This window comes from Balaenoptera physalus, assembly GCF_965194825.1.
Source record: "Balaenoptera physalus genome assembly, chromosome: 1".
Lineage (NCBI taxonomy): Eukaryota > Metazoa > Chordata > Mammalia > Artiodactyla > Balaenopteridae > Balaenoptera > Balaenoptera physalus.
In genome coordinates, this window is record NC_138882.1 from 157,071,192 (window position 1) to 157,086,517 (window position 15,326).

The window sequence follows — 15,326 nt, forward strand, 5'->3', positions numbered from 1 at the left end:
CTCTCTCAATTCCACAAGCTCAGAGACTTGGAGAACAAAGGCCAGGAAGGCTTGCAGGCCTTCTGTGTTCTGCCTGTCACATACTTCCCCTGGGGCAATGAGCACAGGGAGGAGGAGGAGATCCCGGGGGAAGAGCAGAGAGACACAGACAGGAACTCCAATCCAGCCAGACATACATTCATTCACTGCTCTATCCCACTACCCAAACATGCACCCATTCATTCCCCCACTCACTCAGGCCGTCAGTCATCCTTTGTGGAAGAGCCAATGCCCCGCCAGACCCTATAGGAAGGCAGAGGTGAGCACGGCACACCTGGCCCTCACGTTGTCCGTACTCCAGGGCAGTGACTGATGGCAAGTGTTTGCTGCCTCTGCGGGAGGAAAATAGTCCTTATTTGTAGCATTTATTACTCTCTGTGATGTAAATACTCCAACCTGGCCAAGTTCAAGTTGCCCACATGATGTCCCTGACCATGGAGCTGGGAAGAGCTGCATGCTATCAACTCTCAGGAGCCGGCTGCTGCCTGGAGATTCACACACATTAAAAGACATCACACACAGCATGATTGGTATGGAATGAGAAAAGCAAAAGGGCATGGGGGCACAGAGGAAGAGCACTAATCCTGACTCGGAGGGTCAATCCCGGGGGGCTTCTTAGAGGAGGTGACTTTTAGACTTGGACTCTGAAATAAGACAGCTCCCTTGAAGGGAGCTGGCTTGAGTCCCCAGGATGGTTCTGACCTGCAATAGGTTGTGTTCTTGCTCCTGATTGGCTTCCAGTGCCTCCCATGGGAAGAGTTTACATTAGACTCAGCTGTTGTCCTGCTTTGGCCAATGGAATGTGAGTGAAGAACTATTGCGTGGTTCGACCCTTTCTCTTTTTTCTCTGTACTGAGTATGTCATGTCCCAAGTAGGGACAGCTCCTTCACAAGGATCCTGGAACAAAAAGGATGCATGGAACAGAGCCACAGTCAACCCACAGCCACCACAGACAAAATATAATGTGGGCGAAAAATAAACTTGTTATTGTAGAGCCCCTATTTGGGGCATGCTATAGTGTGTCTGTTACCACAACATAACTGAGAAAAAAACTGACTGATGTTCAGTCCATCCCCATCCAGAACTGGCTCATGCCCAAGCATCCCTCCATGAGCCACTAGTTTTGAGCAAAGATGTACCCAACCCAGGCTGCTAAGGAGAGTGTAGGGTCCCTAAAATGTCCAGAATTCTCTACAGTTCCAGCATCATCCCATGGTCCTGGGAAAAGCAAATGAAACCACTTCTTAGCAGTACCTCCAGTTCAGTTCTCCCATCTCACAGCAGCTTTTTGGAAGTGTCTCTCTTGACACCAAAAAGACAAAAACAAAACCAAAAACCTCTTAATTTCAACGCAAAGTCATTCCAGACATTGAAATTTCTCTCTTTGAGGAACAGACCAAATTTTGTGCAAAAGAAGAGTCAGGATGAGGTGGGCAGGAAGCAAAGCCTGCTGGGCAACGCCAAGAACAGAAAGAAAGAGACCACTCTTGCCCCCAGGGAGCTCCCAGGCTGGTGGACCAACAGACACATGAACAAACACATGCAGTCAAGTGTGGTGGGGCTCACCTGTTGGACGAAGTGCCATGGAATCACAAAGGAGGCAGCCACTAACTCTACCCAGAAGGCCAGCAATCCTTCTGGAACAAGTCAAGAGATAAAGGGATGGATGGTGGAGGATGGATGGATGATGGATGGATAGACAAAATAAAATAAAATCTACCTGGAAGGATCAAAGAAACTTTCACATAGGACCCAGACCTGAAAAAATTGAGAATATCACCAGGTAAGGAATAAGTACAGAAGAGATGATGTTCCAGATGGAAGAACAGCACGTGAAGATAGGGAGGGATGCGGTTCACCGCACCTAGGAAAGGAGGGAAGCAAGAAGCGCAAAGAGTCACAGTGGCATACTGCAAAGAGAGGTGACTGGGGAGTCAGACAGACTGAGTTCGGATCCCAACGGCACCACTTTCTGACTGTGTGACCTCGGGGAACTTGCTTAAGTTCTCTGCGCTTGTGCCACTATTATCAAACCCAATCCCAATATGGGGCATGACCCTCCCTCACAAGGTAATTGGAGTGTTCTATGAGGCAATGTGAGCAAAGCTCCGGCCCACTGGAATCAGGCAGTTAATGAGGCCTCCCTCTTGCTTCCCTTCCACCAGGACCGCTTCTCCCACGGTCCGGGCCCTGCACTCGCCCTGCACTCGTAGGGCTCTGCCTCTTGGCTGAGACACCACGTCCTCCCTGTTCTGGGACTTTCCTCCACAAAGCTCTTGCCCCAAGGGTCCTCTCTGCCCTCCGGCCCCTTCAGCCACTCCGCTCCAGCCTCTGCACTCACCCAGCCCAGAGTGCTCCCCACCCCAGGCACGCCTGAGAACAGCCCTCGCTCCAAACCTACAAACACCTTCCCCTCAGGAGCAAACATGTCCAGACGTGGGACCAACCTCAGAGACTGGTGAAGAGGGTAGCTCTGGGCAGTGAGGCTGCTGGACCTCGTGCCCTTAGGAAGACACAGGCAGCCAAGGAGAGAGAGCAAAGGCCAGGCGGAGAGGCCAGCTGGCCAGGACATGTCCTTGGCTCCCACCCTTGTGATGTCACCTGTCCTGGGCTGCACTGTCCCTGGTGCTAGTCCCAGTGCTGAGGCCAGTTTCCTGTCCCAACTCTTCTAGTGCAGCTATCCCCAAGGGGAGACGGAGGAAACCAAACATAATTAACTAAATTTAGAAACAAATTCTTATCATAAATGTTAGGGGCACACAGGCCAGGGCCCAGGAAGGGAAATTTGGGATTTGGGAATGTCATTCAAGGCCTTTCACAATTTAGCCTGGTGTTCAGTAGATAGTCAATAAATACTTTTGAGCAAAAGAATGCTTGTCCCTGCTCACCTCCCCTGCAGCTCACACCCACAGGTCCCGTCTCCAGTCCATAACACCACCCTGTTCTCCACCTGCAACTCACTCTGCCTCCTACAATTGGGCCTTTGCTTGTGCTGTTCCCTTTACCAGGAGCACGTACCCCCTACCCCTGCCCGTCTTGCCAAAGTCTGCCTCATCCTTCAGAATTAGGCTCAGACATCCCTCTTTCCAGGAAGACTTACCAGGAAGGTTCCCTTGCACTCCCATGGGACGTCCATACCCCAGTCACAGCACATGCTGCTTTGGGGTGGGCCTCCATACATTTCCACACACCCCCCCCTCCACTGGACTGTGAGTGCCTCCACGGGTAGAAATAGGGTTCCTAGTACTCGGCAAGGGGCCTGGCCCAGAGGAGGGACTCCAAGGGTATTTGGTGAGTGAATATTTGTGTTTTCAGATCAGATGATCCCCAGGAGCTGAGTACCCCAGGAGGACACAGGAAGCAAGTCAGGAATTGCAGTTACCCTCCAGGCCACGAGGGTGGTCAGTACAGAAGTTAAGCAGGAATCATGCAGAATGCTCCCTCTCCCCCTTGGTGGCCTGACTCAACCCAAGGAGCAGTAGAGTCTTGGGAGAATCTGAGTTGAATCTGGGGGCACAAAACCCTGGAATATTACAGCCAGAGGATTTTACATCTTAGGGAGCTTGAGCACCATGCCTGCCCTCATGTAACAGATGGAAAATTTGAGGTCCAGAGACAGGATGTAGGCTGCCAAAGGAAAGAGTTGGAGGCAGAACCCAGATGTTCTGAGGAAGATGGAAAATATTTTGAGGATGAGAGTGTCCAAGGTGATGGACTTCCAACCTGCATTGCTGCCCGATTGGTCCCCAGATTCTGTTTTCTCTCTTCATCCAGACTCCATGCAGTCGAAGCTGGCACGCACTCTTACTTGTCAGATACATGCTCATTAATCCATTCTGTCTTCTCTCTTAACCTCATTGCGTGCTCTGGACGGCGGGCTCGGATCTTGCTCTGTCCATGACTGGCTGTGTTGCCTCTCCCTTCCTATGCTCTCCGTGTTCTCAATTGCAAACTAGAAGGTGGGCTAGTTCAAGAGTGGCAAATAGGCTTCCTTTCGGTGCCAGCATTCATGGCCTGCTAGTGACTGCTTGAGAAGAACTGTAGGGGCAGGAGTGCTGTGACTGACGCGTGATGCTTATCGCGGGCCGGGAGGCAGCCTGGCAGACAGCAGAGGTCCGGAAACCCAGACCCAGGCTGCTACGGCCCCTGACCCCTTTCCATTTCTAGCCATCTAGGTTTCCTGTTTTTCCTGTCTGTGCTGTGAACACTGATAGCAGTACCAAGCTCTGTGCTGAGTACAAAGTATCCAGAGATAATCAAACAAGACCCCTGCCCTTGAGAAGCTCACAGTTTGGTGAAAGACACTTGCCCAAATTCACACCAAACAACTGGAGAAGTCTGAGCTACGGTCTTAGGGACAAAGGGGTTTTAGAGGTCAGGGCTCTGATGCTTCAGCGGCGGCAGGAGCCCTCCTGACCAGCAGTTCGTCATCCCCTCCCCTCTCCACCGCTCACAGGCACTCCCGTCAGGGAGACTTGCATTTCTTGTGGGCCCAAGCATCACCCAGTGGTTGGTGGTGAAGATTTCAGGCCCTGCAGGTTCTGCCACTTCCCAGTCATGTAATCTCAGGCAAGTTAACCTGGGCAACTTAACCTCGCCGGCTCTCCATTTCTACCTGCACTGTCTCTGGTGGGACTGTCGTGAGGAGAAAATGAGTACAGGTAAGTCACCTGGCACGTAGTAGGCCCCCTTTAAAGGTGAGCTGGCAGGATGACTCCAAGCCAAAGTCTGCCTCCTAAGCTTTCCCCTGGCTTTGCGCTCTGGGAGACACAGACAGTTCTCCTCGGGAATTGGGGACACCAACAGGGCCCCACCAGGTCTTCCCCTGTCGGGACCCCACGTTGGCACCTCCACCTGCTGCTCCCATGAACACTGACTGGCCACGGTGCCCTACTGGGAAGCTGGTGCTCTGGGCCAGCCCCTCAGGGATGGGCCAGATCCCCAGAGAGAGGAGGACGTGCGGTGCCCCCTGCCTCCCGCCCCGGGCTGCTACCAGCACTCACAGAGGTCCCTTCCCTCCTTGCAGCCAACCTGTGCCCGCCCCGTTGTGTCTGAATATTCGCTCTCCCACCTCCGCCGGAATCATTAAACATTCTGCAGTGGAAATGCAGCCGGTCACGTGGCGAGCACGGCCCGCCAACCTTGGCACTTCTCCTCTGATCCTGTTTGTTTTTCTAACATAAAACTAATATGACATAATGGATAATCTAATTTGGAAATTACCATTTGCTTGGCTGGCCCACACTGCCAGCCAATACCAACAGCAAGAGAAATTATTTAAGAATGTTTCTTTTCCTTCAGAACACGGCTGATAATTTATTTTTCCGTCAGAAGATTACTTTTCTCTTTACGACATTTCCTGCCCCGGTGATTTGCGTTAGTGTTCCATCAAATGGTCTGTGCCGAATGTGGGGAGTGAGTCAACGCCAATGGTTCCCTGAATGAAGGGAGGGCTTCTATTGCGGTCAGTGGGGGCTCAGACCCGCGGCCGGTCCAGGAGGCAGGCGCCTAGGGGGCTTTTAGTGGCAAGGATTGGGCAGAGCTCAAGAAGTCGCCTGTCCCCTGGTCCTGTAAGGCAGACCTCGAGGCTGCCTGTAGGTCCAGGTACCTCAGAGCCCACTGGCCTCTGGGGGAATGAGTAACGCCCGTCTGGCATCCCTAGGCAAGAGGGCTTAGCATCAGGGTGGAATCTAAGCTGAGAGTGTGCTTTACTGAAATTCAGGCTTCCAACCTGTCTACACCTGAGTCTCCCCCAGAATGAAGTACCTCTTGTCTTATAGCCACCGCAAACCAGGCACACACAGAGGCTCCTTATGCACCGTTGCACCAGGGCCCTGCAGTTCAGGCCAATTCGTTTCTTCATCTTTCTTTCAATAATTATTTTGAAGGCACAGCTGGCTCCTAAGGTTAGAGCTGGTTTCGATCCCTGGCCCTGCCACTGAATAGCTCTGTGACCTTAGATAACTCTCTTCACCTCTGTGAGCCCCCATAAACTTCATCTGTTAAAGGGGGGTAATAATAGTGCTGACCTCATTGAGTTTTGAAAGATAACGTGTGATGAAGTATGAAAAGGGCTTCTTAGCCCAGCCCTTGGCATGCACTAAAAGCTCAGTAAGGTCACTGTCATTATTAAGCTCTGAACAATGGTGCTCTGGTGGTGACCAGAGCTCCTGCACTTGAGGAGAGTTCTAGTTCCAGTGAGGGCCTCGGGCCTTGGAAATCAGGCTCGTGCTGTGGGGCTAGTGCCTCACTCTGAGAATTAACTAACCCAACACATTGAGTTCAGTAGGCTTACCACTAGGTCACTACAGGTATCGAGCAGCCTCACCCCTCACAGTCTGGTCACTGGAGAAAAGTATCCCCATCCCAAATACTCTGCAATGAGGGACACTGGAGGGGTCATCTTCCCACCCTACCTCAGGCTGGGGGAAGGGACAGAAACAGCTCTCACAGATCTTCTCCCCCTCCACGCATGACCATTCTCTCCAAGAAACCCAATCTCCAAGTTAGAGAGTTTATTTATCCAATCGAGTGACAGGTCTGATTTCTTTCTGGATGTTTGAGACTGAACTGATGGGCGTTCCGGTGAAGTATAAAGAAGTGAACAGTTCTCTTAGCTGTGTCGACCACCTCTTGTGGCGTTGCCTGCCTGGGAAGGCTGGACAGAGCAGAGGTGCTCTCTAAGCACTTGGCTCTGTCATTAATTCAACCAAGTTAAGTGGTTGTTTTGGTTTCATGGTATCGAGGCAACTGGCTCTTCATAGAATTGACTGAATGTTTAGACACAGCCTCTCCTGCTTGAGAGGTTGTTTGACAGAACGGAGTGGGTGTTTTGTTACGGCTTGGTGACCAGGGTGACCTGTGGCTTTTGCTTAGTTTGATCGGGTTGACTGCTTATTTGGCTGTGGTGATTGGTGGTTTCACCAGGTTGACCAGTTGTTCCGTCATGGTTAGACCCATTTGACTGGCTATTTAATTTGGGTGGGTGTTTTGGCATTTGTTAACTGAGCTGGCTGGGTTTGATTGAACTGACTGGATGTTTGAGTGAATTAACCCAAATATTTTGACATTGTTTGAGGCAGTCGATTGGCTGTTTACAACAGACTGGGTGTGTTGCTATCATCTGACCCAGCTGACCCGTTGTTCTGGCATTGTCTGACCTAATGGCTAGTTGTTGAGTTGGTTCGGTGTTTTGGCTTTGTTTAACTCTAAAGACAGGTTGTTTGTGAATTGTTTGATCAAGCTGATTGCTTGTTTGGCTAAGTTGAACAATTGCTTTCCTATTATTTGACCAAGTTGAGTCGTTATTCAAACTGAGGCAATGCATTGTTGAGGTTTGACCCAGTTGTTTTGAAGATACCCATTTCCTGGGCCACGTTGATGGCTTGTTTGGCACTGTTTGGCCCAGCGACTCATATTTAACTGAGTTCACCAGGCGTTTGGGCTCTGCTTACCCGTTTCAGCTGTCGTTTGGCCAACTTGACTTTGCGTCTCACTGAATTAGGCATTCAGATAGGGTTTCCAAAGCTGACCAGGTTTTCACCGAGCTGCCCAGCTGTTTGGTCTCAAACAGACAGGAGCAGCAGTGGCCAGCGCAGACCTGCATTTGCGGAGAAGCCACTCTGGAAGGCTCCCTCATGTGGGAGTGGGAAGAAAAGGGACTTGGAGGACCCCGAGTCTCGAGCTTGGGCTCAGGCAGGTGAGAACAGACAGGCTGGTGGCAGTGCAGCTGCTGCATGCAAGAGCGCTCGGCAGCTCTGGTCTCCCAGGCCAGGAGATGAACGCATTTGGCAGAACACTTCAAGAATGCAACCTCTGGGTTAAGTGGTTGAAATTAGGCCCAATGGGGCTGTTTTACTAAGAATTTACAGTCGCTCATAGAACTCAGCCCCATCAAGTAATAGTCCCTCCTGCCAAGATGGAGATTTGCTCCCAGACCAAGGGGATTCACTGACAAAAGCACACATCTCCCTGACTCTGCTTAGCCCTAATCTGTGTACCTCCGAGTGGCGACCACACGGATGCTAATGGCTGTTCTCCCTGTGGGTGGGGGCCTCTCCCTGATATCCACAGGTGACTGGGGGAGGACTTGTCTCCCCGTTGGCTTCCTGAAAGAGGCTTCAGCTGAACTGCCTACGCCGTGTGTGATGTGAGTGGCGCCACCAAAGCCTTGATCTTGCTGGCGGGTCATGGGAGCGGAAGTGCCCACATCATGCACCAGCACGTGAGATATCAGGGCTGTAGGGGGCTGTAAAAGGGAGCTGGACTGATCTCCTCATTTCACACAGGGGAAACTGAGTCCTAGAGAAAGAAAGGGACTTCCTCAGCTGGGCCGTAGGGCACTCCAAATAATTAACCCTTCTCAGTGTAGACAGGTTGAAATTGGAAAGCCCTGATCAGGGAGTTTAGGGGAAGTGTCAGTGCTGGTGCAATAGCAAGGAGGAGGAGGGAAAGGAAAAGCTGCAGCCAGGATGGGGCTGAAACAGGAGTTCAGCTCTCGAACTCACCGTGTGACTTAATGCAAGTCCTTTCAGGAGACAATGAGTGAACCATTGCTGAAGAAACATCCAAGGTCACAAACTCTGGTCAAAGAGGCTTAAGGGTGCACAGTACCAGGCCTCCCATCTCTGGTTGCATCAATAGGAGTATCATCATCAGAACAAGGGAGTGATGGTCTCACCAGGCCCCACATGGAGTTCAAGATCAAGGTTAATGGGCAAATGATAAAGTGGGTCACAACCAAGAAGGAAAGCTTCTCAAAGCCATGTCCTGGGAAAAACCGATGAAGGAGGAAGGGCTGTCTTCCCCAGAGAAGGGAAGGCATGAAAGATGGGGTTAATGTCTGGAAAATGCAGAAGACTTTCAGAGGATAGGAGAGCCGATAGGCTTAATGAGTGTCAGAGAACAGAGATAAAAACATCATGGCACCCAATAGGTACTTGACAAATATTACTGAATAAAATCCCGAGGAGACAGAATATAAGAAAGAACTTTCTAACAGACAGAGCCACCTCAAGAGAGAGAGAACTCCTTGTCACTGGAGGCTTATAGGCAGAATTCCCATGTTTGATGAACAGGAAGTCAGATGAGTCAGAAACAACAGACTTGTTACCTCCTTGCTCAGAAAGCCATACCTTCATTAATACAGTCTCAATTATGTTTCCTTGCTCTGGCATTGTCAGCTTATACTGAGCTTGGGTACCACTATGACCTCCAGATTCTTTTTATACAAAGAACTCTGAAACAGACCCCATCACCGTACACTCAGGCAGTCACTTTTCAAACTCATGTTTTCAAACACTGAACCTGTAAAATCTGGTTCTGTCAACCAGCATCTCCACTATCCCTTCCAGCTCCATGAAATTAACGGCTGAGAGTAGCCTACGCAGCCCCAGCTGAGGGCAGAGCCTTGCAGACCTCACTGGAGACCTTTCTTGGATACAGCCTTTCAAGCCCTGAAAGACAAAGAGGGAGAGAACCACTCTGAAACAATCTGACAACTGCAAATTGTTGGTTTTAGAAAGCTGCTGTCCATTTGGCACTGAGTGGCCTGAGTCCCGAGGCTGGCTCTCAGAAGACATTGGAGGCAGACAGGAAGGGAAGTCAGAAAGACAGCCGGGGCACCGAGCCTCCCACTAGGGACCCCAAGAAAATATTGGTGGGGCATGTGATCAGTCTCCACGGTCCTCAGAAGTCCTGGCCAGACAAAGACATATTGTGGCTCTGCACAGTGGGATCAAGGGCTGTGGGCCACCCAGGCCTTCCATCCAGGCAGCCTGGGAAGGCAGTGCTGGAACTCACAGGGTACCAGCGGGGCCCTACTCACTGCTCCCTCCTGCAGGAAGCTGCCTTTCCAAACAGCTAGGGCCTCATCACATCACGTGCATGCGCTCGCACACGACACCAAGGCCACCCAGGGTCTGGAAAGAGAGCCTCAGAGGAGAAGGTCAGGCTCACCGTGGACTCTGCTGAGAGGTATTGAGGGCAAAGGACCCATCACCATGCAAGAGGCAAAGGCTGAGCTCCCAGGCCCACTCCCTGTTAACACGCTGGGAGACCCCAGTTGGGCCATCTGACCTCACTGGGCCTCCTCTTCACCGCTCCTCAAGGAGGGAAAGTCAAGGCTGGGAGGGACCCCACAAATCTTGGAGTCCCATGCCCTTGATTCATAGGCAGGAAGACTGAGCCCAACAAGTCAATGGCAGATGTGGGACTGGAGCTCGGTCCCTGTCCCCAGCCCTGGCCCACTCTTTCCACCACACTGTGCTGCCTCTCCAAGCCTGCACACAGTAGGTCATCACCTCTAAAACTCTAGAATCCTGCAGCCCAGAGAGGGTTTGTTAGCTTCCTCGGGCTGCCATAACAGAATACCACTAACTGGGAGGAGGCTTAAGCGACAGAAATTTATTGTCTCACACCTCTGGAGGCTGCAAGTCCAAGATCAAGGTGTCACAGGGTTGGCTCCTTCTCAGAGCTGTGAGCAAGAATGTGTTCATGCCTCTCTCCTAGTTTCTGGGGGTCTGCTGACAACCTGGGACATTCCTTGGCTTATAGAAGCCAATCCTCCAGTCTCTGCCTTCACCTTCACATGGCATTCTCCCTGCACGGGTGTCTACCTCCTAGTTTCCCCTTTTATAAGGATGTCAGTCATGATGGATTAGGGCCCACCCTAAAGACTTCATTTTCACTTAATTACCCCCATAAAGACCCTATCTCCAAATAACGTCACATGCTGAAGTCTGACATGGTGGGAAAAGGAGCCACTTCGAGGCAGGGAAGCAAGGGCGCCAAATCAAAACCTGCAGGCGCCGCCCTGGGGGGCAGAGGAGGTGCATCTGTGCTGACCTCCATCAGGAGGGTGGGGTCTGTCACAGTGCTACCCCGCATCCCCCCATAGAGTTCCAGGACTGGCTATTCCAGCCCCTGACACACACACACATGCACACACACACACACACACACACACACACACACCCAAGGACCCCACCTCACCTCCTGGGTTCCAAAATGCCACTTTCCTGCCGCCAAGGGGACAGAAACACCGGCTTCCTCACTGACTCTTCAAACAAGCCCATTCGCTCATTCTTGGAGTCATTCACTTCCTCCTTCCTTCCTTCCCTCACCCATCTACACATTCATTCATTCGTTACACATTTGCCCAATTCATTCATCTTCGAATTAATTCAGATTATTTACTTGCCAATCCATGCATTCATTCATTCATGCTACTCACTGATTTGAACATGAAATCCATTTTATTTATAACTTCAGTAAACATTTGTAGTAAGTGCCTACTATGTGCCAGACACTATCCGAGGTTCAAGGGACACAGAAGGAAACAAGACAGATAAAGTCTCTTCTCTCCGAGCTTCCGTTCCAGAGGAGGAATCCAGACAAACATTTCAAACACCGTGAATACAATGAAGAAAAGTCTTCCGGGTAAAAGGGATTGAGACATACCAGGGTGAGAAGGCTCCTTTGGCTGGAGGAGGCCCCTCTCTGGGAAAGCTTCTCTGAGAGGTACCAGTCAGAAAAGTACTGTACTTGCCCATGTAAAAACCCGGGGGAAGAGCATACCTGGCAGTGGGAACAGCAAGTATGGAGGCCCTGAGACGGGTGGTGCATCCGTCAGCATCCCAACAGGAAATAGGTAGCACACTCAAAACAGGGGGATTCAAGGAGGGTTTCTTTGCAGAGGAGCTACCGTGAAAGGAGAGGATGTGGGGAAACACAGGAACAGAGCAGAAGCTGGAGCCAGGAGAAGCAGAACTGTTAACCACTCTAAAAAGAAGAAGGGGCAGTGGTGCTGGAACTTAGAGGCAGCTCCCTGAGACAAGGGATGGCCTTTGGTCAGGGACACAGCCAGCCCAGGGAGAGAGCCTGTAGGGAGAGAGCCTCAGGAACAAACACCCCGACCCTGCTCTGCTCGCTCCCTCTGATCTCCTGCAGGTGCCTCCCAGGGACCAAACCCAGCTGGAGGCCAGAATGCAAGGGAAGCGCTGATGGACCGCACACAGGTCAGCCTCGGACACAGAGAGCATCTGGGGGGGCGTGCAGAGGGCACCGGCCCAGGGGTCAGAGCCAGCCAGTGTGGCTGGGCTGAGGTAAGGACCTGGGATTTTATTCTGCCTGCAACGGGAGGCCACCGGAGGGGTTCAGCAGGGGCATGGTAGGGGCAGGCTACTCTTTTAGGAGCTCTCCCAGCAACTATATGGGAAGGTCCTCCATTCATTCAGGAGACGCTCCCATGCGGTCACACACCTGTTTGCTCACTCTCTCCTTCCTTCCTCCCCTCCCCTCTCCCAGCCCTCCACCATTTCAGCCACCCGGCCCTGCTCAGTCCCCTGTGCTAGGCCCAGACCAGGCCCCACCTGTCCACTGAGGTAGATGTAGAGAGGCACAGAGCTGGCCTCACCCTCCAGACGCTGCCATCTGACAGCAACAACCAGGCCCCTGGTGACCTCTAACACATGGTAGAGACTGGAAAGCACCTGAAGGGACCCCCAGCTGCGGAGGGGTCGGGGGAAGGGCTGAGATGGCTGGGCTGCTTCCTGCTGGGAGGCACAGGCTCTAAGCCAAGACACAGGGTTTCTGCCACCCACTTGCTGTGTGACCCTGGGCAAGGTGGACAGCACCTCTGAGCCTTTGAAACAAGGGTGCTAATTTCTACCCTCCCATCCCTCAGGCCTGCGCCAGAAAACCCACCTTGCACTCTCTCTCCTCCGTGCCTCTGCCCCCATCAGCCAGCTGAGTGCAGAGGACTCTAGCCCCCTAGGGGAGGGCTCCTCTGCCCCCCACCCCATTCTTGGGTGGTGTCTCAGTTTGGGCTGCTATAACAAATTACCATAGACTGGGTGGCTGAAACAACAGAAATGTATCTCACAGTTCTGGAGGCTGGGAAGTCCAAGATTAGGGTGCCAGGCTGGTCGGGTTCCGTGAGCACTCTCTTCCTGGCTTGCAGACAGGACCTTCTCCCTGTGTCCTCACACGGCGGGAGTGGGGCGGGGAAGCCAGCTCCCTGGTGTCTCTTAGAAGAGCACTAATCCCATCATGAGGGCTCCACCCGCATGACCAAATCATCTCCCAAAGGCCCCAACGCCTGATACCATCCCATTGGGGGTTAGGGTTTCAACATATGATCTGGGGAGGGACACAGACATGCAGTCCGTAACAGGTGGGGAGGTGACAGTTGTAGGAAATGTTCCACCTGACTCTGTCCCAGAAAGCCTGTGCAGATCCTCTTCCTCCCTAGAATTCTGATGGTGCTGCTGGACAAACCTGGGCCAGTGCCCTCCCCACTCTGGGCTGAAACTCCTACCTTAAAGTGCAGGGCAGGTGATGCATAACATCTAAAGGCCACACCAGCTCTGCTCCTCCCTGTCTGGCATCCACTAATCATTCCCTGAGCACCAACTCTCTGCCTGCTCTGGGTGGCAGAGATATGGAGACACCACAGGCTGGTGAGGTGAGGATTCAATAGAGGACACAAGGATGTTAGAGCAAAGAAGACATACTGACAGACTGCTTAGGGATTAGAGAAGCCTTCCCAGAGGAGGGACATTTAGGCAGGGCCTTGAAGGATGAGTAGAAGTTTGCCAACATCATAGAAAAAATAAGAATTTTTCTATAGCACTTTGTTCACCTCCATTGTCTCATTTGGCCTTCCGGATTCCTGACTCAGCAAGCAGGGATTTAGAATACGTAAATGTTTAGCTCTGTAAGTCTCTTTAGATATTATTCTCGTTTTCTGATTGAGATGATTGGGGCCCAGAGAGGGAAATGGACTTTCCCAAGGTCACACAGCAGGGGATAAGTAAGCAGATCCTGAAATCTGAGTCTCTGGCATTGTTCCTACCAGGACAACTCACTCACCCCCTTTTCCTTTTCCAACTGCCATCTGGCCTGACCAACTGTCCCGTCCCTCCCAGCCAGACTCAAGACAAGTTTTATAGGGAGGTAACTGATTGGGGGCGGGGGGTGGGGAGTAGATGGGAGAGTTTAACCCCACAATGTTTTCATACTTGAGATCTGAAAACACGATTTCCCCGGCAAAGAAGCTTAGCGTTAAGCGGAAAATCGGCTTGGAAGGATGTGATATCATTTATAACAGTACATTAAATGCAAGCTGAGAACCTGATATATTTTAGGAACATTCAGCACACTCTAGACTAATAAACATTTTACAATATTATTGCACATGTTCATTTTGCTTTGTACAAATAATCATTCCCTTCACATCTAATAAGTCTGTTTGACACATAAGTGGTCTTGGGCAAACACCTCGGAGGGTCTTGTTTTTCTGCGCATTGATCATGCATTTGTGTAGCCCGCCGGGACAGTGACTAATGATTTTGAGGGCTTAAACGTCCACACACACCGTCTTTGTCTCCCTGCCTGTTGTCATATAAATGTAAAATAATTTCATTTTGGCCCTAGAATGTATTGTTTTTCATGTATGAAAAATGCCTGCCCCTTCCCTGCCTGGCGTGGCATCAATCAGTTTAAAACAATATTTGGAGGAGCCCTGGTCTGCAGGTCCTTCAGCGAGCTCTCGCGTCCCCGGGTGACGGGCCCAAGAGCACCACTTACTGGGGAATTTCCAAACAAACCTGCCGCCACCACTGCGTCAACCCAGAAGCCTCCTCTCTCTGCGAGGTGAGCTTGAGTCCTGCCCCTCTGAGGCTCAGAGAACCAAAATTTGCTACCGACAGCCTTTTCCCTTCTCCTTCTTTCTCCTTCTTTCTTCTCAAGAGCCTTCACGGAGGTCTCTGGTGCTGCTGTGCTAGGAGCTGAGGGATGAACACAACGTGGTCCGGGCCTCCAAGAACTTAGAATCAGGACAGGGCCACCACTAGCTCGAATAACTCCTGTGTGGGAAATGGAAAAAGGGGCCTCCTCTGGGTGGGCTCAGCCACTTGACCCTATCACTTGAAGCTGGTGCCTTCATATGAATTAGAAAAAAACCACTCTTTCCTCTGGGCAGAGGCAGCCCCCATCAGGGTACATCCCTCAGCTGAGTATTCTTGTGCAGTGTGCAACCTAAACAACTGTACTTAGAGGCCACCCTGGTGGAGTGGAGGTGGTCAGTGGGCAACAGACACCTCAAAACAATGCTATGAATACATGTCCCTTAGAAAGACAAGCTATTGGGAGTGGAAGCCCAGAAGGAGGACAGTGGACAGGGTAGGAAGCTTCATGGACGAAGTGACCTTTGAGTTTGGCCTTGAAGAAAAAGTAGGAAGTGACAGGCAAAGAAGGGGAGCAACAGCCCCCACCCTTGAACAGA

General features: G+C 51.5%; 1 protein-coding gene across 2 annotated transcripts in view; it reads right to left on the minus strand.

The window, feature by feature from the left end:
- LOC309646906 (uncharacterized protein) overlaps positions 1 to 15,326 on the minus strand; it is a 231,055-nt gene that overhangs the window by 127,145 nt on the left and 88,584 nt on the right. The gene's annotated exons all lie outside the window — the stretch shown is intronic.